The sequence below is a fragment of the Herpailurus yagouaroundi genome, unplaced genomic scaffold (assembly GCF_014898765.1).
Source record: "Herpailurus yagouaroundi ecotype Mexico unplaced genomic scaffold, PumYag 183, whole genome shotgun sequence".
NCBI lineage: Eukaryota > Metazoa > Chordata > Mammalia > Carnivora > Felidae > Herpailurus > Herpailurus yagouaroundi.
Window position 1 is genome coordinate 858003 of NW_024412414.1, and position 22227 is coordinate 880229.

The 22227-nt window shown below is 44.5% G+C and overlaps 1 long non-coding RNA gene across 1 annotated transcript in view; it reads left to right on the plus strand.

The window, feature by feature from the left end:
• Positions 1-13921, plus strand: part of LOC121041211 (uncharacterized) — a 47390-nt gene extending 33469 nt beyond the window's left edge. The window contains exons 2-3 of the long non-coding RNA XR_005795619.1: positions 7556-7633; positions 13319-13921. This is a non-coding gene — a long non-coding RNA (uncharacterized LOC121041211). The remainder of the gene's footprint in view (positions 1-7555; positions 7634-13318) is intronic.
• The last annotated feature ends 8306 nt before the right edge of the window (positions 13922-22227 follow it).

A 22227-nucleotide genomic window follows, 5' to 3' on the forward strand; every position in this document is an offset into this window, starting at 1 on the left:
GTTTGTCAATTTTGTTTATTTTTTCAAAAAACCAACTCTTGGTTTCGTTTATCTGCTCTACAATTTTTTTAGATTCTGTGTTGTTTATTTCTGCTCTGATCTTTATTATTTCTCTTCTTCTGCTGGGTTTAGGCTGCCTTTGCTGTTCTGCTTCTATTTCCTTTAGGTGTGCTGTTAGATTTTGTATTTGGGATTTTTCTTGTTTCTTGAGATAGGCCTGGATTGCAATGTATTTTCCTCTCAGGACTGCCTTCGCTGCGTCCCAAAGCGTTTGGATTGTTGTATTTTCATTTTCGTTTGTTTCCATATATTTTTTAATTTCTTCTCGAATTGCCTGGTTGACCCACTCATTCGTTAGTAGGGTGTTCTTTAACCTCCATGCTTTTGGAGGTTTTCCAGACTTTTTTCTGTGGTTGATTTCAAGCTTCATAGCATTGTGGTCTGAAAGTATGCATGGTATGATTTCAATTCTTGTAAACTTATGAAGGGCTGTTTTGTGACCCAGTATATGATCTATCTTGGAGAATGTTCCATGTGCACTCGAGAAGAAAGTATATTCTGTTGCTTTGGGATGCAGAGTTCTAAATATATCTGTCCAGTCCATCTGATCCAATGTCTCATTCAGGGCCCTTGTTTCTTTATTGACCGTGTGTCTAGATGATCTATCCATTTCTGTAAGTGGGGTGTTAAAGTCCCCTGCAATTACCACATTCTTCTCAATAAGGTTGCTTGTGTTTATGAGTAATTGTTTTATATATTTGGGCGCTCCGGTATTCGGCACATAGACATTTATAATTGTTAGCTCTTCCTGATGGATAGACCCTGTCACTATTATATAATGTCCTTCTTCATCTCTTGTTACAGCCTTTAATTTAAAGTCTAGTTTGTCTGATATAAGTATGGCTACTCCAGCTTTCTTTTGGCTTCCAGTAGCATGATAAATAGTTCTCCATCCCCTCACTCTCAATCTAAAGGTGTCCTCAGGTCTAAAATGAGTCTCTTGTAGACAGCAAATAGATGGGTCTTGTTTTTTTATCCATTCTGATACCCTATGTCTTTTGGTTGGCACATTTAATCCATTTACATTCAGTGTTATTATAGAAAGATATGGGTTTAGAGTCATTGTGATGTCTGTATGTTTTATGCTTGTAGTGATGTCTCTGGTACTTTGTCTCACAGGGTCCCCCTTAGGATCTCTTGTAGGGCTGGTTTAGTGGTGACAAATTCCTTCAGTTTTTGTTTGTTTGGGAAGCCCTTTATCTCTCCTTCTATTCTAAATGACAGACTTGCTGGATAAAGGATTCTCGGCTGCATATTTTTTCTGTCTAGCACACTGAAGATCTCATGCCAATTCTTTCTGGCCTGCCAAGTTTCAAAAGAGAGATCAGTCACGAGTCTTATAGGTCTCCCTTTATATGTGAGGGCACGTTTACCCCTTGCTGCTTTCAGAATTTTCTCTTTATCCTTGTATTTTGCCAGTTTCACTATGATATGTCGTGCAGAAGATCGATTCAAGTCTGAAGGGAGTTCTCTGTGCCTCTTGGATTTCAATGCCTTTTTCCTTCCCCAGTTCAGGGAAGTTCTCAGCTATTATTTCTTCAAGTACCCCTTCAGCACCTTTCCCTCTCTCTTCCTCCTCTGGGATACCAATTATGCGTATATTATTTCTTTTTAGTGTATCACTTAGTTCTCTAATTTTCTCCTCATACTCCTGGATTTTTTTATCTTTTTCTCAGCTTCCTCTTTTTCCATAACTTTATCTTCTAGTTCACCTATTCTCTCCTCTGCCTCTTCAATCAGAGCCGTGGTAGTTTCCATTTTGTTATGCATTTCGTTTAAAGCGTTTTTCAGCTCCTCGTGACTGTTCCTTAGTCCCTTGATCTCTGTAGCAAGAGATTCTCTGCTGTCAGCTATACTGTTTTCAAGCCCAGCGATTAATTTTATGACTATTATTCTAAATTCACTTTCTGTTATATTATTTAAATCCTTTTTGATCAGCTCATTAGCTGTTGTTATTTCCTGGAGATTCTTCTGAGGGGAATTCTTCCGCTTGGTCATTTTGGATAGTCCCTGGCATGGTGAGGACTTGCAGGGCACTTCCCCTGTGCTGTGGTGTGTAACTGGAGTTGGTGGGCGGAGCCGCAGTCAGACCTGATGTCTGCCCCCAGCCCACCGCTGGGGCCACAGTCAGACTGGTGCGTGCCTTCTCTTCCCCTCTCCTAGGGGCGGGATTCACTGTGGGGTGGGGTGGCCTGTCTGGGCTACTAGCACACTGCCAGGCTTGTGATGCTGGGGATCTGGCGTCTTAGCTGGGGTGGGTAGGCAAGGTGCACAGGGGCAGGAGGGGCAGGCTTAGCTTGCTTCTCCTTAGGTGATCCACTTCAGGAGGGGCCCTGTGGCAGCAGGAGGGAGTCAGATCCGCTGCCGGAGGTTTGGCTCCGCAGAAGCGCAGAGTTGGGTGTTTGCTCGGAGCGAGCAAGTTCCCTGGCAGGAACTGGTTCTCTTTGGGATTTTGGCTGGGGGATGGGCGGGGGAGATGGCGCTGGCGAGCGCCTTTGTTCCCCACCAAACTGAGCTCTGTCGTCCGGGGGCTCAGCAGCTCTCCTTCCCTTTGTCCTCCAGCCTTCCCGCTTTCTGAGCAGAGCTGTTAACTTATGACCTCCCAGACGCTAAGTCGCGCTTGCTGTCGGAACACAGTCCGTCAGGCCCTTCCGCTTTTTGCAAGCCAGACTAGGGGGCTCTGCTTGGCCGGCAAGCCGCCCCTCCGCCCCGGCTCCCACCCGCCAGTCCGTGGAGCGCGCACCGCCTCGCCGCCCTTCCTACCCTCTTCCGTGGGCCTCTCGTCTGCGCTTGGCTCCGGCGACTCCGTTCTGCTAATCCTCTGGTGGTTTTCTGGGTTATTTAGGCAGGTGTAGGTGGAATCTAAGTGATCAGCAGGACGCGCAGTGAGCCCAGCGTCCTCCTACGCCGCCATCTTCCCTCTCTCTCTAGTTTTCATAAGTTTAATTGTGATGTATCTTATTGTGGATTTCTTTGGATTTATCTTATTTGACATAGCCTAAGCTTTTTAAATCTGTAGGCTTACTTCTCTTGACAAACTTGTGAAGTTTTCAGCTGTTATTTCTTTTCTTTCTTTCCACTTTATTTAGGCATGATTGATATACAAAAACCCTGCACATAATTAACGTGTATAATTTGGTGAGTTTGGACATATGTATACACTCACATTACCATCACCATAATCAAGGTAATAAACATATTGCTCACTTCTAAAAATTTCCCTATGTCCCTTTGTGTTGATTTGTTTGTCTACCTGTTTGTTTTGTGGTAAGAACACATAACGTGAGACCTGCCCTCTTAACAAATGTTTAAGTTCATAATGTCCCCTCATTTCTTCTAGTGCTTATTGAGCCCCATGCCCTTCCTCCGCCCCTTCTGGAACTCTGATGACACAAAGGTTGGATCTTTTGTTATAGTCCCACAGAGCCCCTGATGCTCTGTCCTCTTTTCTTTTCCTGTTTGTTTTCTCTCTGCTGTTCAAATTGGGTAATTTCTATGGTTCTATCTTCCGGTTCACTGATTCTTTCCTCTGTCCCCTCCATTCTCTGCTGAGTCCACCTTCTGAGCTTTTATTTAGGTTATTTTATTGTGTTTAGGACTTAAATTTCTAAAATTTCCATTGGGTTTCCTTTATATCCTCTATTGCTTTGTTGAGGCTTTCCATTTATTTCAGTTATTTCAAGTTTATTCATAATTGCTTGTTGAAGCATTTTTAATGATGGCTGTTTTCAGACTTTTGTCAGATAATTCTAACATCTGTCTCATCTTCGTGTTAGCATCTACTGATTTTTTTTTTATTCATTCAATCTGAAATCATCCTGTCTCTTGGTATAATGAGTGATTTCCTATTGAAACCTGGATATTTTTGTATTATTTAAACCTCCTGTTTAGCTGGGTTTCTTTGACACCATTTCCACAGGAGAAGGGTGGGGGGGGGTGGCAAATCCTCATTACTGACAATAGGAGCTAGAAGTCTGGGTTTCCCACTCAGCCTCTGTTGAAACCCAAGGGGGGATGTTCCTCATTACTGCTGGGTTGAGCTGAGAATCCTGGCCCCCCATGGGTCTCTATTGACACTCTCCATTACTGCTGGGAGATGGTGAAAGCCTTGACTCCCACTAGAAGTCCTTTGACACCACCCCAGTGGGGAGTGGGAGGAATACCTTATTAGTCCAAGATAGAGGTAGAATTCCAGGCTCCCTACTGCAGTGGCAGCAGGGAGGCATTAATGGCCAGCAGAGATGAAAGTCCCAGATCCCTGCTTGCCCTTCTCTGACACCACCCCAGCAGGGATGTTGGGATGCCTTGTTACAGCCTTGCAAATGTCAAAGTCTAGCTCCCTTTTACCCTTTTCTGGTATGGTTTCTGTGATGTTTAACTAGGGTAGAGCAGTAATTGTCTAAAAGTTTTCTGTCTTGCTAAGCTTCCCTTTCCCTGGTCATTGGTCTAGAGAGAGTCGGCTTTGTTGTTGGGGCTTTTTTGTTTGTCCCCATTGGTGTTTCCTAGTCACCAGCTTCTTCTGCTCTAAGTTTCTTTCTAGGACATTTTGATTCCTGTCTGAGCTTGGGTCATCTGTGCCCACATCACATGGGGCTGTTGTAACAGCACTGTGAGGTCCCCTGGAAGATCACGTGGGTACTGTCTTCCCCAAGGGGCCTCCTGAACATGGACAGAGACAACCATGGTTTACAGACAGGAACACAACATGGATAATGGGGGGCAGGGAGGCAGGGAGGCAGGGAATGAGTCATTTGTTCTTTCTTCAGGAGTGTTTTTGGTGTTTGAAGAGTGATTTTTTTCGTCATGTGTCCAACCTTTATTATTTCTTTTGTTGTTGTCATTATGAAGAGTTCACAACTATTCTAGGAAAAATGAGAAACTAATGTTGAGGAAAAAGAAGAAGCTAACCTATATCTCACCACCAGAGAAAAGAACTATTAACTTTTTGGTTTGTATCTTGTAGTCTTTTATTTTGAACATATTATATGCACATGTGTAAATATATGTGCATCTGATTTTAAAGTAAAATAGAATAACATTAAACATATTTTTTTCAGTTTTATATTTTATTTTTTAAATGTTTATTTATTTATTTTGAGAGAGAGAGCACAAGCAGGGAGAGGGGCAGAGAGAGAGAGGGAGAGAGAGAATCCCAAGCAGGTTCTGTGCTATCAGTGGGGAGCCCGACTCCAGCTAGAACCCATGAACCATGGGATCATGACCTGAGCGGAAATCAAGAGTTGGGTGCTTAACCAACTGAGCCATCCAGGCACCCTCAGTTTTATATTTTAAAGTAATTTCATACTAACAAAAAGTTGCAAGAATAGTAACAAGGAACTCCCATATTCCCTTCACCCAGATTCACCAAATGTTTCCATGTTGCCCTCTTTCTTTCATCCCTTTCTCTCGTTCTCCCAGTCTCTTTACTCTGTATTCCTAAATATTTCAGTGTCTATTTTCTAAGAACAAGAGCATTCTTTTGCATACCACAGTACAATTAACATTGTTTCAATAATATTATCCAATCTACAAACCATTGTGCAAATATTGCCAATTGTCCCAATAATATTTGTTTTTCTGGTCCAGTATTCATTCTGGAATCATAAATTGTATTTAGTTTTCATGTCTCTTTAGTTTTCTGTAATCTGGAGCCATTCCTCAGCCTTTATTTGTCTTTCCTGATTTTAACATTGTTAAACAGTACAGGCCAAGGTGTTTTACAAAATGTCCCCCAATCTGAGTTTGTCTGATCTTTCCTCCTGATCAGACTCAGATAATGCTTTTTAACAGGAATATCACCAAAGTGATATTGTGTCCCTCTCTATGCATCTTATCAAGAGGCACTTAATGATAGTTTGTTCTATTGTCGGCAATGTTAACTTTTATTTCTTGGTTAAAATGGTGTGTTCCAGGTTTCTCTTCTGTAAAGTTACTATCTTCTCTTTTGTATTAGTAGATAATTTTTGGAGTGATACTTTCAGACGATATAAATATCCTCTACCTCATCAAATATTCACCCATAAGTTTTAGCATCCATTGCCTGAATCACTTGCTACTGTGATGCTTGCAAAAAGGTTATTTTCTCATTTCAACAATGTATTTTACATCTATCAGTTGGCATTCTATTATAAGGATGTGGTTTCTTTCTACGTCCTTTTTTTCACTGAGAAATTTTAATGCCTTTTGCGATGTCACAATGCTCTTCTGGTACTAACTACCTAGAGTTTATCACAGACTCCACAGGTTAAGGGCACAGCCTCCAATGAGACTGTCCTCACTTCAGATGGGCCCGCCAGTCATCCATTATTTTGACCAACTAGCTGCAAATTTGGGAGGTTCACATGACCCCCTGAGGTTTGATCATTTGCTAGGATGACTCCCAGAATTCCAGAAGGTGCTACCCTTATGATTATGGTTGTGTTAGGAAGGCTGTAGATCAGGACCAACCAAACAAAGAGACACACAGAGTGAGATCCGGCAGCACGTCTTCCCTACAAATCTTTGATGTTATCTTCCCAGTGCCAGGTCTTACGCTGAGTTAGGCGATGGAGGCACAGGTCAGATATGGGGAGCAGACCTGCTGCCGGCTGATGAGAGGGAGGGAAGACCACCCAGGTAGAGGGAATAGCATTGCAAAGATGCAGAGGCATGTAGCGGAATTCTTTGGCATGATCAGAACATTGGTTGGAACATTATATATAATGCTGAGTGAGAGTGTTGTGGAGAATGAAGCTATGCACCGAAGTTTGCACCTTGTCCTATGGGCCCGGGAGGAGCAGAGTCTGTGAAAGGAAGTGAGGAGGGCAGTGACAGGATCATAGCTATGTGACATAAGTAGCTCTCTGCACATTATGGAGGATGGATTGCAAGGAGAGGACTCTCAGAGACTGCTGGAGATTTGTAGAAAAAAGGCAGGAGGTGATGAAGAGTACAAGCTAAGGTGGGAGCCATGGGCATGGAGAGCAGGGGTGAGTCAAGGTGAGGGTAGGTGTTCCGGGAGGGTCATCAAGGAGACCACGCTGGGGTGTGTGAGCTCTCCCCCTGGTCCTGGACCCCCTAGTTAGAAACCTTCTCATTATCATCTGTCTTAGAGGCCAGTGTGCCTCTTTTTCCCATTTTATGTAGTTGATAATTTCCCCAAACAGGATAAGCCTGAAGAAATCTACACAAAGACTCACTGTAATTAAATTTCTGAAAACCAAAGATAAAAATCTGGAAACTAGGTCAGATGCAGTATAGCTGATTTACAGAGTTAATAATAACTCCATAAGTGTGCACAGAGCAGCAAACTCTTCATTAATGTGCTATTTTTGCCAGGTTTTTGGTATCAAAGTTATGCTGGTTTCATAAAAGGAACTTGGAAGCTTTCCTTTTTTCTCTGTGCACTGAAATGCTTTAAATAGCACTGAAGTTATCGTTTCTCTAAGGATTTGGTTGAGTTCACTTATGGGGCTGGTAATTTCTTTTTTTTTTTTCTTTTTACATCTTTATTAAGATGTACCTATGAAACTGTCACCCCAATCAACATGACCTTAGATCTTACCCAAGAGACTTGTCCAGGATCATATATCAGGTGGGTGACACCCCCTCCCAAAATTTCCTTGTGCCCCTTTGCAGTCCACCCCTCCTCCACTCTTGTCCCCAGGCAACCCTGACCTGCTTTCTCCTATTATAGATTAGTTTGCATGTTCTAGAATTTATGTAAATGGAATCAAACAGTATGTACTCTTTCTCCGTTTGGCTTCCTTCACTCAGCCTACTTGTTTTGAAATACACCCATGTTATGTGTGTCAATAGTTCATTCATTTTTATTGCCGAGTAGAATTCCATTGTATGAATACACCACAATTTGTCTATATATTTACCAGTTGAGTGACATTTGGGTTGTTTTCAGTTGGGGACTATTTAAATACAGGTGCTCTAAACATTCATATAGAAGTCTTTGTGTGGACATATGTAACTTAGGAATATATTAGGTCACGTAAGTGTATATTTACCTTTTTTTTGTTTTAGAAATTCTGTTTAATTGTTTTCTTTTTTTTGTAAGTCTATTTATTTATTTTGAGAGAGAGAGAGAGAGAGAGAGAGAGAGAGAGAGAATGAGCAGGGGAGGGGCAGAGAGAGAGGGAGAAAGTGAGAATCCCAAGCAGGCTCTGCACCATCAGCGCAAAGCCCAATGCAGGGCTTGAACTCACAAACCATGAGATTGTGACCTGAGCCAAAATTAAGAGTCAGACTCTGAACCGACTGAGCCACCCAGGTGCCACATAGGTGTGTATTTAACTTTTTAAGAAACTGCCAAACTATTCTCTAGTGGTTGTTCCACTTTACATTTCCACCAGCATTGTCCAAGAGTCCCAGTGACTCTGTATCCTCACCAACACCAATTATGAGTTTCGAGTGGTTGTGATTTGGCAATTTTCTCTATTTCTTCTCTTCATCTTAGGCTTGGGTTGCCCAGACAAAAGAGGTGGAGACATAACTTAGCTACTGATGTTTCATTGCAGGGTAGGGGTGGGGAATACAGATTGAGGAAAAACTGGAAGGGAAGCAGGGAAGGAGAGAAAACAAACACAAGGTGGTACATTGCAAAGCTAGTCACGGGCACAAGAAAACACAGGAGGCCACTCAGCCATGGAATGTCTCTGGAGAAGCCATATGGAACTGGAACATCGTGGCAGGGTATGTGATTAAGGAAGGGAGAGGAATTTATCCACTGATGGCTTTCCATCTCTTGTCATTCTTGGTTCAAATTTACCCCCATGGAGCCTTAACTCCCCTGAATGTGTTGTGTGGCCCCTTTGGGCAGCTGCTGGGGAAACCAGATCTGACACCCCAGAGCATAGCGTGGGCATCCCAGGGCACGGTTCTTCATCTGAGTCTAGAAACAAGAGCCTCTGGTTGCCCAGTTAGGTTGGACCAGGACATCTAGGGCATGTGTTTCTTGCAGTGAAGGTAAGGGGAGGCTGTGCTGAAGCCTAGACAGGACTCTGTGGGAGGCTGAGCTCACAGCAGTTGGGAGATGAACTGGCAGTGGGGCCAGCACTGAGCACTGGAGTGGTGCCACAGCCAATGCAGTGGAGCAAACCTGGAGAGATCTGTAAGTTGAGTTGGGTACAATCTTTTGAGATACTTTATGTCTGTTAGCCCCTCTAATCTTTGACATAGCCTTGGAATGCAGGCAGGGATTTATAGACCTGCATTTCAGATGAAGAAAGGTAGGTCTTGCCTAAGCGACTTGCCCGGGATCGTACATCAGGCGGGTGAGACACTTGGGCCTCTGTCTGGACTCAGTGCTCTTTCCACATGCTATACAGATGCCAGATATTCTAAGATGTACATTTTGGAGACTGTGTCTGGTTTGGGACACCGTCAAGAAGACAGAAAAACACATCCCAAATCTCGTGTTGGGGTTTTTTTTTTTTTTTGGCGGGGGGAGGTTTGGCTACTTTGGGGGAGTCAGGCAGCAGGAGGTCCAGATAATGAGACTGCCATGGGAAGGAAGGTGGGGAATCTGGGAGTCTAGTCCTAATTTGTGTGACCTTGGGCCAATGATTTTTCCCCTTGGACCTCTAAATCAGCAAACATTTGGTGAGAATGTATGCACTATGTGCCATACATTGTACCAATTGTGGGGAATATCAAAATGAGGACAATAGTCCTTGTCCTAATGAAATTTCTAATCTGGACCCTCCCCTATGTTCATTCGTCCTGTCAAGTGGGGGAGTCTCTTTCTCCTTTGCCTTGAATCTGGGGATATTGATCTTGAGCTTGAAGAAGCTCAAGAATAATGAGAGATGTAGGATTGGCCATCCCTATCAGCCCAGCTGGCAGTCAGTCAATCCCTAGAAGCAGACACACACAGATCCAGTCAATACTAGAAGAACTGCCTAACTGAGCCCAGCCTGTACTACCAGCCCACAGAATTGTGAGCTAAATAAATGATTGTGGTTATAAGTCACTGATTTTAAGCTGTTTTATTATAAAGCAACAGCTATCCAATACAACATGCAAAATGCTTAGCACAGTAACCACAGTTTAACTAATGGAGATGATGATGATGATGGTCATGGTGGTGGGCAGTATCCATGCTCAGGCCACTGTTGGGAATAGAAGAAAAGGTGGCTTCATGACTCCCAAAGCAGCTCGTGGCATGATATTATTCACAAGAAGAAAAGGCAACAATGACTTGCAGTGGATTTCTACTCACTTATTTATTCTTCAACGTCTTGACCAATTATAAACACCTTAAGCCTGGCTAAGGAGATTTGACTTCATGTCCACTATGAAGATCCACTGACAGATTCTAGGCTGAGAGTGTGGGATAATGACTATTTTAGAAAGATAGTGCAGTAGTCAGAAAGGGTCAGGGAGAGAGACGGCCTGAGGGAGGGAGGAGGACAATGTCAGCCACCTCCTTATGCCTTTTATAGCACCCATGACCCTTAGAATAACTCTGACCCGGGGCGCCTGGGTGGCGCAGTCGGTTAAGCGTCGGACTTCAGCCAGGTCACGATCTCGCGGTCCGTGAGTTCGAGCCCCGCGTCAGGCTCTGGGCTGATGGCTCGGAGCCTGGAGCCTGTTTCCGATTCTGTGTCTTCCTCTCTCTCTGCCCCTCCCCTGTTCATGCTCTGTCTCTCTCTGTCCCAAAAATAAATAAACGTTGAAAAAAAATTAAAAAAAAAAAAAAAAAAAGAATAACTCTGACTCCTCAGACTCCACAGGGTCTGAGGTGCGATTGACCTCTATCTACTTGAATCTTTCTCCCCCGTTCTCACTCTGCTCCACCCACCAATTTCTCTTAGTCCCTTGGACATGCCCTAATTCATCTTCCCTCAGTGCCTTTGTGCATGCTATGCTGTTGCCTTCCTTTCCTTCCTGTGTCACTTGTACTCGTCCTTCAAATTTCTGTAACTCAGATGTCTCTGAATCCTTAATCTAAGCCAGGTCACCCTGAAGTACCCACCAAAAACGCTATGCTTTTCTTCTGTGGCAGTTGCCATGGTTTATACTTGCATGTGTAATATAGGAGTCATGATTCAATGGGTATCTGTCTCCTCCACCAGACTGTGAGCTCTGCTGGGTCTGTCTTGCTCACTGTTGTGCCCAGAGCCTGGCCCAATGCCTGGTGTGTATCAGGCATAAACAAAATGAATATAAAATGAATGGATGCCCTTAAGTGAAAACCCCTTGGGGCAGAATATCCATGCTTACTTAGAATCTCTCTGTCCTGAAATGACAAAAGAGAAAGGAGAGAGAGACCACAATCCTTAGGGCTCTTCTTGGGGACAAATTGGTCTTGCCCTGGAAGTGTCACTCAGGACTCTGGCTCCTGTTTTATAGCCAGAGGACACATTTAATCCAGACAATAAATAATCCATCCCACCAGCCCTCATGGCTGAGCGGAAGGTCCTTAAGGAAAGACCAACACTGATGTAGAACATTGAGTTCCCCAACCTCAAGGACACAGAATTTTCCTGCAGGGTTTTAATCATCTATTTGAACAAGGAATGTTTCCCCAAGCCTTGCTTCATAAACAAGTCTGTGATCAGAGGCAAACAAACAGCCCCTGTGTGGACATCTGACGTCTGGAAGATTTCATCTGGGCAGCAGCAGAGAGACTTCACAGAGAAGCCCACAGAGTTGAAAGCAATGAAAACCTTTGTGGCCATATCCCAGTGTCCCCAAATAGGACAGTCATTGACATCTCTCCCCTTCCTTTTGAAGAATTCCTTTTTGTAATTGGAGCTCCTGGCTTATATACAGCTATTTGTGGGTTTATGTGCCCCTATCTTTCCATTTCTCCTACTAGACCTTTTATGAGGGCAAAGGGCAAGGATAGATCTCATTCACCCATTGTTTTCCTACCCATACATTGCTCAATGCTTGGCACAGAGCTGGCCCCATAAATGTTTGCTGATTGGATAAGCAGTGGTGAAAGGTTGAGTTACAAGTGGGATGGAGAGAGGGCAAACAGTCTGAGAATGGGTTCGTGTATACAAAAAAAGGTAAAGTTAAAAGCCTAGTGGAGAAATGGAGTGGAGGCTGATGAGACTGGGAGTCCCTGAATCAAGCCATGCCCGAAGATTTGACCATCAGTGGAGTTTTCAGTCATTTGTGCCAGAATATTCCCTTTGTTGACTAATCCATGTCCACAGAAAGACTTTATATAAACATTCACAACATCTGTATTCTTAACAGCTAAAAACTAGAAACAATCGAGATGTCTATCAACAGGTGAATGAATAAACCAATTGAGAGATAGCCGTAATTCATAGAACAGAATACTATTTGGCAACCCAGCAATAAGAGGATTGAACTACTGATGCAAACAGCAATGTAGGTGAATCTCATAGACATTATACTGAACCTGATAAGCCAGATTCAAAGGACTACATACTGTGTGATTCTATTTAAAGGAATTTTGGGAATGGCTTAACAAAACTATAGTGAAATGATTCAGATGAGTAGTCACCTTTGGAGAAGTGGGAATTGACTGGAAAGCGAGGTGAAGGAACTTTCTGGGGAACTGGAACTATTTTATATCTTGATCTGGCTGGTAGTTCCATGCATGTACATATATGTAAAAACCATCAAGCTGTGCATTTTAGATGCATGCATTTTACTGTATGTAAAGTATACCTAAATTTTTTTAGGCATTGGTTTAGATTCTCTCTGAGGTCCTTCTAATTCTCTTGTGTTTAGGGTTCTGGGATAGAGTATGGGTAATTGTTCCCAGTTTCTGAGTTCCTTTGGTGTCCTGTAGCTAGAAGGGCACTAGCATAGGAGTGCAGAGATCTGGGCACTGGCCAGGCAGAGTCGTAGGGGTAGAGACTGAGTAAAAGCAGAGGAAGCCAGTGGGTAGCAGGAAGAAGAAGCAGATGCACAAAAAGAACGGAGAGAGAGAGAGGAAAAGAGAAATGAGAGACAGATAAAGGGAGGCAAAGAGAAGGCAAGGAGACAGAGATCTAGAGAGTGAGACAGAGAGAGGGTCACAGAAAGACAGAGTGACAGCAGGAGACTAAGAGAGAGACTGAGAGACTAGAAGGAGTGCCAGAGACCCAGAAAGGGGGAAAGGGGGAAGGAAGGAGAGAAGAGGAGAGGGAAAGAGAGAGGGAGAGAGAGGGAGAGAGAGGGAGAGAGAGACACCGACCCAGGGGGAGATAAGGAAAGGAACGTAGATTACCATATGTGGCCCCAGTGAGGTAGCCATTTTGCCTTTTGCTGGATTTCACCACTCACTGCCTCCTCCCTATAGGGACCACTGAATGCCACACTTGTCCTTGAACCTCTGCAACCTCCAGCTGTGCCTGCTGACAATGAAGACCTGCTGCCTTTGTGCTGACTTCCTTGTTCAGCCCTGAAAGTCCCCCCAAAGCTGTGTGACTATTCTTTCTTTGTGTACCAGCCTTACCCCAAGGACGGGAGTGTCCAGAGGGCAGGGACTTGCTGTCATTATGAGCATCCTCCAGTCTTCCACACTTGTGCCCAACAGGCATGAGTCAACTGGGCACGTTGATGCATCAGTTCATTTTTCCTACCAGGAAGCATTCAGGGGTGTTGCAAGATGCTTATACCTTTCAGTTTTGTTTGGGACAGTGGCCCCAGCCCCTGAGCCAACCCCATTAGGTTCTGGTTGTAGGGCTGGCAGAAACTGGTAGGGGCACTGTCTGCCCCCTGGGGAATTGTGCTGTTATACAGGACAGTAGGAGTGGTGAAATCAGGAAGCCCAGGTCAGAAAGCAATGAAATGCTGGCCAGAACACATGGTCCTAAAAGGGAAAATCAATCACACAGTGGGCTCAGAAGATTTCAGAAAGTGGACCTTGAGGGGAACCTGGGTGGCTCAGTTGGTTAAGCGTTTGACTCTTGATTTCAGCTCAGGTCATGACCTCACGGTTGTGAGGTGGAGCTCTGTGTTGGACTCTGTGCTGACAGCATGGAGCTTGCTCAGGATTCTCTCTCTCCCTCTCTTTCTGTCCCTCCCTTGATCATGCTCTCTCTCTGTCTCAAAATAAATAAAAATTTAAAAGAAGAAGAAAGAAAACGGAGCTTGCTTGGGCAAGAGGTGCAGGGCTAAGACTGAATTAAGCAAAGGTGTAGGAGGGTCTCTTGAGGTTGGTGTGCTGGAAAGACCCGTGGGCGGACATGGTGTGTGTCTGTTACATAATTTCCCAATGGTCATTGAACTTGGGCCGAGCACCAAGACCAAGATCCTCCTTCCTCCCCCTTCCTTCCAGGCAGCCAGAAAGCCCAGGGTCTCAGCTGAGTGGATTAACTACTAAATCATCACATAAGAAGCCCAACTTAAGACTTAGGGGATGGCACCAAGTCTGGATTTTGCTAGAACTTCTCTCATCCACTGCCAAGACAGCTTCCTTTGAGGACGGCCCTAACCACATGTCGGCCATGCCTCACTTTGGTGTCAGGATGGCTGTGCCCGCAGCCCCTTCTATGGACTGACACTTGCCTGACAGTCCAGCCCTGAGATCTGGGATTTTCCATCTTTTTGTTCCCAGATGGCCCCATCTGAGGCCCTAGACCTTTAGGAATGTGTTTTGCCTAGGTCCCAGGGGTGACACTAATGAGTTCTGAGTTCCCTTCCGTTCTCTCTGGCTGGGATGTGGTTCTGAGTGTGGGTGGAGGAATGCTTGAGTGTGGTTCTTGTTTGCATCTTTGGAAATCCTTTGGCAGGAAAGGAGGCCAGGACTCAGTGTCTATTCTAACAGGAGCTGCTTTGGGGGTTCTAGTCGACAGGGAGGTGGGTCTTTGAAGAACTGGGGAGGAAGAAGAGTTGGTTTTTGTTTCTACTCCAACCCCTACTTTTGTTTCATGCCATTGCATTGCCTCTCTTAGGGGTAGTTAAAATCTTATTTTTAAGCAGGTTTCTGGTCCACCACCCATTTATTGTGTGGCCTGGGGCCACCTACTGTGCCTCAGATACCTCACCTGGCTGTGCTGCTTCCAGCTTAGTGATTCGAAGCTTCTCTGAGCTCTAAACCTGCCAGTCTCTGAAAAGAAACCATAATTATCCTCACTTTCCAAAAACAAAGGACAAGAGCCGATGTGCAATTGGTTATCCCTTCTTCCCCAACGGTGAGCATGGTTTCTCAGCAGGCAGAATTAGCATGATGGTCTCCCAGGCTGTAGAGAGGAAGAAATACAGTAAGAAGCTTGAAAGGATTTGCAAACTGAAATAAGCAATGCAAATATTTGCACTAATACCTGCCCCCAACCTGTCCCAAGTATCACATGCTGTATCTTATTTTTTTTTATGGTTTTGCTCTGTGTGTGTATGTTGGTGTGTGTGTTTGGCACATGTGTATTGGTGTGGCTGTGTTTTGTGTGTGTGTGTCAATGTGTGTCTGTAGGTGGAGTCAGTGAGCTACTGCATGTAAAGCCCGGGTCCTAGAACATAGTATATTCTCAGTAAATGTGAGTCGTTATGAAAGCTTGGAACTTCTGTTTTCCTTTGTTTTTAACCCTATTTTTTTTTTTTTAATCAAGGTATAACACTCGGTAAAGCGCACAAATCTTAGCTGTAGAGCATGATGGATTTTTGCATGTGTATACATCCACGTGGCCACCACCCAGATCAAAAAATGGGGTACTGCCAGCTCCCAGCAGCTTCCCTGTAGCATCAGTGTCCACTTTCCTTTACTTAAAGTTTCCTTATTTATTTTGAGAAAGCGAGAGAGAAAGAGAGAGCGCACGAGCACATGCTCGTGCAGGGGAGGGGCAGAGAGAGAGGGAGAGAAAGAATCCAGAGCAGGCTCCTACTGTCAGCGCAGAGCCCAACGCGGGGCTCGAACTCACAAACCACAAGATCATGACCTGAGCCGAAGACAGATGCTTAACTGACTGAGCTGCCCAGCACCCCCAGTGTCCACTCTCCTGACTTCTATCATCTTAGATTGGTTGTCCATGGTTTCAGACTTCACATAAATGGAGCCATACAGTATACACTCTTCAGGTCTGGCTTCTTCAGTTCAACATAGTGCCTATGAGATTCATCCATATTTAGCAGAGCTTTTTTCTTTTAACTTCCAGTGTCGTGCGGCATTGTCCAGACTTAGCATGTACTCATCCCTTCTCCTGTTGGTGACCATCCCATCCGTTTCCAGTTTGGGCTGTCATGAGTAAAGTTTCTGCAAGCAAGGCTTTCGTGGACATAAGCACTGATTTTGGTTGGGTATCTACCCAGAAGAGAATTTCCTAGGTCATAGGGTATCTGCATCTTTGCTTTTAATAGATGCTGCCAAACAGTTTTCTGAAGTGCTTTTAGGTTACTCTCCAAACAGCAATAATCGAGAGTTCCAGTTGCTTCATATCCATCTACATCCTCACTGTCACAGTTGGCTTCTCCAGAGGCAGGTGCTGTGATGGAGTCGGGGTTGCAAGGTATCTGTTAGGGCTCAGCACCTGTGAAAAGAAAGGGGAGGAGCAGAATTGGACAGAGGGAGAGAAGCTGATCTGCGGTGCGGGCCAACAGAGCCCCAGTCAACCCAGCAGGGAGCCCCGGGGTGAGCACTGCCCACCCCAGTGACTACTTTGGTGGAAACAGCAGACCTAGAACCCTGCCTCACTCAGTCCCTGGATGTGGACTGCTGCGGGAGGGCCATGGCCCCAGGCAAGGCAGTTCTCCAGAGCAGAAGCAGGTGTTGAAGGAGCTGACAGCACTCCCTATGACCGGTCCCCAACCCTCCCTCGAAGGGAGATCTCTCTGAGTCCAGCACATACACACTAGTCATGGGGGAGAGAGGGTGGTGATAGTGTCCTACTGAGATTTTAATCAGCATTTCCATGATGACTCATGTTGCTGTTGCACTTGTTGGCCTTTCGGATATCGTCTTTCGTACAGTGCCTATGCAAGTTTTTGCCCATTAAAAAAAATTGAGATGTTTGTTTTTTCTTATTAATTTATAAAAGTTCTGGATATGAGTTACTTTTCATACATATACTGCAAACATCTTTTGTCAATCTGTTTTGTTTAGGAAATCTTTTCCTATCCTATAGGGTCATGAAGATATTCCTGTCTTTTTCTTTTTCTAGAAGATTTATCATTTTTAGATCTATGATCCATCTCAAATTCATATTTGTATTTGGTATGAGTTAGGCTTTTTTTCCCCCATATGGAAATCCAATTGGGCTAATGCTACTCAATGAAAAGATCATCTTTCCCCCACCGAATTGTAGTACATCTTTACTGTAAATCAGCCGAAGGAATATGTGTTTGTCTCTTTCTGGGCTCCTTATTCTGGCCCATTTGACGGGATTATGCTGTGCCACACTGTCTTACTGCCTGTGGATTTATAAAAACTCTTAACATCTGGTGGTGTTAAGTCCCCCAACTTTTTTTTTTTTTCTGAGATCGTCCTTACCTATTCTAGGTCCTTTGAATCTCCATATAGATTTTAAAATCAACATGCGTTTCCTCAAAAATACCTGCTGAGATATTGATCTACATTGGGCTTACATTGACTGTATACATCTATTTGGGGAGAATTGATATCTTAACATTAAGTTGGCCAATCAGTGACTATCGTGTAATTCTCCACTTAGACCTTCTTCAGTTTATCTGCAAAGTTCTGTAGTTTTTAGCATAGAGATCTCATACCTCTTTCATTAGATTTACTCATAAATATTAGATGATTTTAATATTATTATAAATGATATTTAAAGTTTTTCATTTTCTGGTTATTGCTAGCATATAGAAATTCAATCAATTTTTACATGTTGATTATATTCAGCAACCTTACTAAATATACTCATTCTAATAGTTTGCAGATTATTTGGATTTTTCCATATACAACATTGTCATCTGAAATAATACAGTTTGTAAGTTTCCTTTCCAATCATGGTTTATTTTTATTTTTCTTGCCTTATTGAAATGACTGGGTCCTGCCATACAATGTTGGATAGAAAAGTTAGTGGTGGACATCCTTTTCTTGATCCTATACTTAGGAGAAAAACATTTAATATTTCACCATTAATGATGATGTTAGGTGTGTGTGTGTGTGTGTCTGTGTCTGTCTGTCTGCCTGTCTCTGTGTGTATCTGTATGTTTGGCAGATTCCCTTTATCAGATTAAGGAAATTCTATCTGATACTCTTTTCTGAGAGTTTTTGTCATGAAAAGGCACTGAATTTTAATAAATACTTTTCTGTATTGATTTTAGCTCACATCTACAGATGCAGCTTTCAAACGCTGGAAAGTGGTTTGTGACTGATGTCAGGCCAGAGGGTTTCTGGGGGAGCTGGGCCCCTGTGGGGGCTGGATGAGATGGCTGCAGGAGGGCAGGAGTGTGAGGTGCCCTGAAGAGACAAGTCAGTGACATGTGTGATCACCCATCTCAGCCCTGATGGACTCCTGCTCTGCTCGTTCCCAGCAAGCACTTGGGGTCTTTTTCTGAATGGAAACTAGACCCTTTTATAGGACCCTGTGCCAGGCACTATGTGAGGCCTCACGGGGGAACACATGACCCAGGTGCTCCAGGGCCTTCGGGTTTTGCCACATGTCATGTCTTCATGCAGTTCTTAGGAGGAACTAGATTTGGACTAGAACCAGGGGGCCTGTGTCTCTCTCCTTTCTTCCGCAGCATCTCCCTGCCAGTCGCCAAAGGCTCTTGGGAGCAGCTGGACTGTGTACAAGCGGGGAAAGAGCAATGGAAAATGCATCAGATGATCCCCACCCTCACCCATTTCGTCCCCTGCCTAGTTGTCTTGTGGATATTTGGCCTTCCCAGTGCGGTCTGGGAAGACTTAGAAAGTTTCCTTCCAGAGCCCCAGGAGGCCAAGAACGGGAGCTGCCCCAGGCCATTTCTGTCCCTGGGTCTCCTTTCAAAGGATTTCTGGATAGATGAGAGAGATTGTGGCTTGTGGGCAGTCAGGAGGGAAGGCCTATCGTTTCAGATTTCTGGCTTGGCTCAACGATTCAAACTCTAATTCTCAGACTAAATGCCTCAGTCCACTGGGAATAAAGGTCTTCCCTTCAAAGAATGATCACCATATTTGTTGCTTCTGCTGCCTTTGCTCAGGTACCTTCTTTCCATACCAAGTCTCTGTTTCAGCCAAACTCATGTGGAAATTAGGACTCTTTGGGTTGCAAGTGACAGAAACAGATGGCAAACTAGCCTAACCCTCAAAAGAGGTGAAATTTATTGCTTCACAGATCTGAAAAGTCTAGGGTGGAAATCCAGGTGCTCAAACACCGTTGTGAGGAATGGGACTGTCTCCATTTTTGGCTCTGGTTTCTGCTGCACGGGCTTTATTCTCAGGCAAGCTCTTCCTTTACAATGGCAAAGAAGATCCGGCATACATCCTCCCAGCTTGGTAACTACAGTGGAAATACAACACCCTTTTTCAGTAGATGAGGCAAAAATACCAGGAAGGGCTCTCATTGGCCGGGGTTAATTCACACACCCGTATTGAGAATCAGCCCCACTGGAAACACATGGTCTGAGAATGGGGGAAGGGTGGATCCTGAGAGGAAAAAACGTTTTTCAACTAGAATTAAATGTGCCAGGCAGGCAAAATCACTCAGCACCACCTCCTCCAGCTGCCCCTGCCCACATCCATGCCTTTGTTCACATATTTCCCTTTCTGGAATGTTGTCCTCCTTCCTCGGCTTAATGTCCCTTCCTCCAATCCTCACCTCCCCTGGAAACCTTGCCCAGCCTTCCAGCCCACACAGATCTCCCCCTTCTTTGAACTCCCTGTGTGCCAGTGGTCTATATGTTTGATTTTACTTTAAAGCAAATATAACTCGATTGCTTTCTTCTGATTATATCATATGAATACTTGTTCCCCAGGCAAATCAAAATACAGAGATGAAATCCCATTACCCACAGAGGCTTCTCAGGGGAGGTGACGCTGTGCCCAGGTCTGAGGTTTGAGTAGAAGTGAGGCAGGCGTGGATGGAACAGAGCCAGGGTTGTTTCGGGGTCGGGAGCCAGCCCAGGCAAAGTCTCCAGGTTTGAGGAAGCGACAGCAGCTTGGCGAGCAGGAGTGGAGTGGAGAGGTTTAGAGAGGGGACTGGCACATGGGGGCCACGGCAAGGAGGTGGCTTTTATTCTACATGAGGTGGGAAGCTGCTGGGGAATTTTGACTGGGAGGCAGGTGTTAATCAGAGAGAGCTTTCTTGGCTATGGCATGGAGAAGGCAGTGGGACAAGTTTGTACTTGGGAGGCCAATGTGGTCACCCAGGCTAGAGATGATGCTGGTTCTGCCCAGGGTGGTAGCTGTGGAGAGGGAGAGAAGTGGGTGGATTGGGGTAGGGGAGAGGGTTGAATAATTTCTAGGTTTCTGGCTTGAGCAGCTATGTGAATGGGGTTCATTTACTGCCATGGGGAAGTTGGGAAGGTAACATTCTCTCTAAATGGACACCCAAAGTAGATTTATACTCACACTTTAAATAAGTTGCATGGAATTGCTTTGATTAGTGTTTTTTTTCTCAACTGAGCATCTTTTCCATATCAATAATATTTCTTTATAGCATCCTTGGCAATGCCTGCGTGTTATACCATATGATGTACTATAGTTCTTTTAAAGTCATCCAGGGAGGGACACTTAAGTTGTCTCTGTACTGCCCGTTTAGAACTTGATTAGCCATCAAATTGCTTTGTTTCTCAAGTCATCTGTCCCTTTACCTCACCTGCAACTTTCCCAGGCCCAGGCGTCCTCTCTCTGCTCCTTCCTTCTGTGTCTGGCGTTTTGGCCACTAGATGGTGGTATAGATGCATAGTATCTCCCCGTGGATCTTGCCCACTCCTGTCTCTGTGCTGGGAGCTCAGGAGAAGTGCACCCAGCCTCCAAACATGAGCAGTGGCTTCTGAAATGTGGTATAGAAATTGCTGATGGTGCCTGATATGGTTCGAGGGGGTGCCAGGACCTACATTTACCAAAGCTTATTTGGTATGTTTTTGGGGAAATAGTAGTTTGTCCCTCAAATTCACGATTTCACAGATATTGTTATTATTTAGAATGAGGTTAAGTTAAAAGGAAACATTTTTAAATTTAAGTTTTAAGTTTGAAGAAAATTCATACTGCAGGTGGCACACGGATAAATCACTGGCTTCAGTACAAATCATGGGTCTGGATGAGAAAGTACAATGGATTCATAAAAGCTTAGAATGATTGAATTTTAAAGCTTAGACCCTAAAGAACATCAAATCTTAAACTCTTGGAGCTCTGGAAGTTGAGTCTTTGAGCCGCGGTGTCTTTGATTGTATTTTCAAAAGTACCGTGGAAAGACAACATTTAATAAAAACAATCATACAATTCTTAGAATCCATGAGAACTTGGGATCCTAGTGTCTTGGAAGGTTAGGCTTAAGGGATCTTCGACTCCCAGAGCACGAGTGTGAAGAGGTCTCCTCTTTGGCAGAGGGGGAAATGGCAGCCCAAAAAAGAGAGACTAGTGACTTGCAGGAAGCCGTGACAAATGGTGGCCCTCAAGGGTCTCACCTTCTTACTCCCGCCTTTGTCTCTCCCTTCCCTGGCGACCTGAGATCTTCCTCTGCCCTGTGACACTCGGGGCTTCCCATGGTGGGGCCCCACCCAGCCATTTTCAACCAGCGCTTTCTTTTCTCTTTATCAACACTTACTTACTCATCCCAGGAGTTCCTTGTCTATGCTAGCTAATCTGATGGGTTCATTAATCCATATCACTTCAGGTTAACTGGCAAGGGACTAATTTATGCACACACGTGTCCTTCCTCACAAGTATCATGTGCCTCCTGAAGACTGTTGCAATCTCAGGGGTGGTGCTGATGGTGGAATCTGAAGCAGTATGGCCAGCCAGAGAGAACAGTATCTTGAGGGTCTGGTGTCTTTGGGTGTCCTTCAAGTCATCACCCACTTCAAGCCTCAAGTTTTGCTCTACATTCCCACCCAAGAATGAAGAGACTGGATTTGGGACCACAGATTGGACACCCAGGGAAAACTCCTTGCTGTTATGTCCTTCATGATCTTACTGCTCAGCGACTCAATTGGAGATCACACTTACTGGCTCCCAGAGTCCTGAACCTTTATAAATCCTTCCCATCTTTCAAGAGTCAGCTCAGGTGTCACCTCCTCTGGGAAGCCTTCCAGGATTATTCTCCCCATAGAGCTGAACATCTTCCAAGGGCTTCATATTGGGATATCTCTCAGCTAAACACTCCAGACTGT